Source organism: Nycticebus coucang, chromosome 6 (assembly GCF_027406575.1).
Source record: "Nycticebus coucang isolate mNycCou1 chromosome 6, mNycCou1.pri, whole genome shotgun sequence".
In the NCBI taxonomy this organism is placed as follows: domain Eukaryota; kingdom Metazoa; phylum Chordata; class Mammalia; order Primates; family Lorisidae; genus Nycticebus; species Nycticebus coucang.
The window spans coordinates 106,719,494-106,722,210 of record NC_069785.1 but is presented as its reverse complement, the minus strand read 5'-3'; the positions used below and the strand labels follow the sequence as shown (position 1 = coordinate 106,722,210).

At 40.9% G+C, this 2,717-nt stretch overlaps 1 pseudogene; it reads right to left on the bottom strand.

The window, feature by feature from the left end:
- Positions 1 to 511: 511 nt before the first annotated feature.
- LOC128588832 (twinfilin-1-like) lies at positions 512 to 2,463 on the bottom strand (annotated as a pseudogene).
- Positions 2,464 to 2,717: the final 254 nt, after the last annotated feature.

Genomic DNA, 2,717 nt, shown 5'->3' with positions numbered 1-2,717 from the left:
AGTAGTCAAGACAGCATGGTACTGGCACAAAAATAGAGATATAGACATTTGGAATTGAATAGAAAACCAGGAAATGAAACCAACAACTTACAGCCACCTCATCTTAGATAAACCAGACAAGAGCGTCCACTGGGGTAAAGATTCCCTATTCAATAAATGGTGCTGGGAAAATTGGATATCCCCATGTAAAAGACCAAAACTGGACCCACATCTTTCTCCACTCACAAAAGTTGATTCAAGATGGATAAAGAACTTAAATTTAAGGCATGAAATAAAAATCCTCAAAGAATAGGAAAAACACTGGAAGATATCGGCATGGGGAAAGACTTTATGAGGAAGACTGCTATGGCAATAGCAACAACAGCAATAATAAACAAATGGGATTTAATTGAACTGAAAAGCTTCTGTACAGCCAAGGAGACAACAAGCAAATCAAATAGACAACATACCCAATGGGAAAATATATTTGCATATTTTGAATCAGAAAAACAACCAGGATTTATACAGAACTTCAACTAGTCTACAAGGAAAAGATCCAACAATCTCATAATCAGTGGCAAAGAGAGATGAATAGAATCTTCTCTAAAGATGACAGATGAATTGCTAGCAAACACATGAAAGAATGTTCATCATCCCTAATTATTAGAGAAATGCAAATTAAAACCACCCTGAGATATCGCCTAACCCCAGCAAGAATGGCCTATCACAAAATCTCAAAACTTTAGATGCTGGTGCGGATGTGGAGAGAAAGGAACACTTTTATACTGCTGGTGGGACTGCAAACTAGTACAACCTTTTTGGAGGGAAGCCCTTCTTCATAAAGGAAGTATTCAGTCAATTCATCCCCATTGTCTATCTGAGTCTTTCTGATTACATCCATTTGTAGTTGTCTTTCGACCATTTCTAGTGGAGGGCTCTTGCAGCTAGAACACAGCATCTGTTCTCTTATACTGCATGTGTGTCCTGGCATTGAATAAATAAAAACTATGGACTCTATCTGAATAGTATCCTTCATGGAAATGTTTACACAGAAATAAATGGTAACATGATGAATCCTTGGGTATTCTCTTTGGCAAATCTTTTAGTTCTGTGTTTGTTGTGTTGGTCAAAATTATAACTTCATTTTTTAAATCTATTTCCAATTGCACATAGTTGAGCTGTTATTCAATTTTTCCAAACTCTGAAAAGCTTCTTCAGAAATAGGGAATGCTGCTCCTTGTAATGTCTGATGCTCAGTGTCCACACCCCCATCAGTTTGCAGCCCATTAATTTTAATCTATTGTAATTCTTCTTCAGCTGTAGTCAAGGGGCAGGGGAAGACTGAGACAGCAAATAGTTTTTATATATATGTAATGATACATCTTCCATTACTGTTCCAAATACCTTTTTTTTGAGACAGAGTCTCAAGCTATCATCCTGGGTAGAGTGCGCTGGCATCATAGCTCACAACAACCTCCAACTGGGACTCAAGCAATCAATCCCCTTGCCTCAGTTTTTCTATATATATAAATTTTGTTGTTGTTGTTTGTTTTGAGACAGACTCTGTATGTCACCCTGGAGAGAGTGCCATGACATCACAGGTCACAGCAACCTCATCATCTTGGGCTTATGTGATTACCTTGCCTCAGCCTCCCAAGTAGCTGAGACTACAGGCACCTGCCACAACGCCCAGCTATTTTTTTCGTTGCAGTTGTCATTGTTGCTTAGCTGGCCCCGGGCTGTGTTCGAACCCACCAACCTAGCAGCATGTGGCTGGCTCTGTAACCACTGTATTACAGGTGCCAGCCAAACCTCAGTTTTTCTATTTTTAGTAGAGACAGGGTCTTGCTTTTGCTCAGGCTGGTCTCCAACTCCTGAACTCAAGCAATCCACCTGCCTCAGCCTTCCATAGCTATAGGATTACTGGAATGAGCCTCCAAATACTTCATCTTTAATGTGGCCACCTCTAAACTCCTTTTTTGGAGTTGCTGTTGTGGCTGCATACAACATTTTTTGAGGAACATGAGAATGATCTGGAGACCACGCAATGAACATCCATTCATAATCCTGGGCTTTCTGAGAATCTAACCTGAATAATATACAGCATGGCTGGTTGTCCCTCAACAGAGGTAAAACAAATCATAATCCTTATCCCAGGAACCTAAAGGCTGACTACATGATGCAGTCATAAGTTGCTCATTTTCTTTCCTTCCTTCCCTTTGTCCCTTCCTTCCCTCCTTTTTTTTTTTTTTAAACTATAATCATCTCTGCTCTGTAGATAAGTTGCTCATTTTCAATAGATATTTTCAGAAGCTTTTACTTTCCATTTCTGGCTCTGGCAAAGATATCTTTAACATCTTCACTTGCTTGGATGCTGGTCTGGTGGGATATGGCAGTGGCCGCCGGTTCCTGGCTCTACCACTGAGTGCAGCCCAAGCATTCTTGTGTTATTTCCTTTGTAGTTAGAGAACTTCCTCTAGCCATTTTTTGTTTGCAGTTTTTGGCTGGGCCGGGTTTGACCCCACCACCTCTGGTATATGGGACCTGCACCCTACTCCTTTGAGCCACAGGCACCGCCCACCTTTTTTTTTTTTCTAACCCCTGAGACAAGAGTCTCACTATATCGCCCTTGGTAGAGTGCTGTGGCGTCACAGCTCACAACCTCAAACTCTTGGGTTTTAAGTGGTTCTCTTAACTTGACATCCCCAGAAGCTGGATCTATAGGCATCTGCCACAAT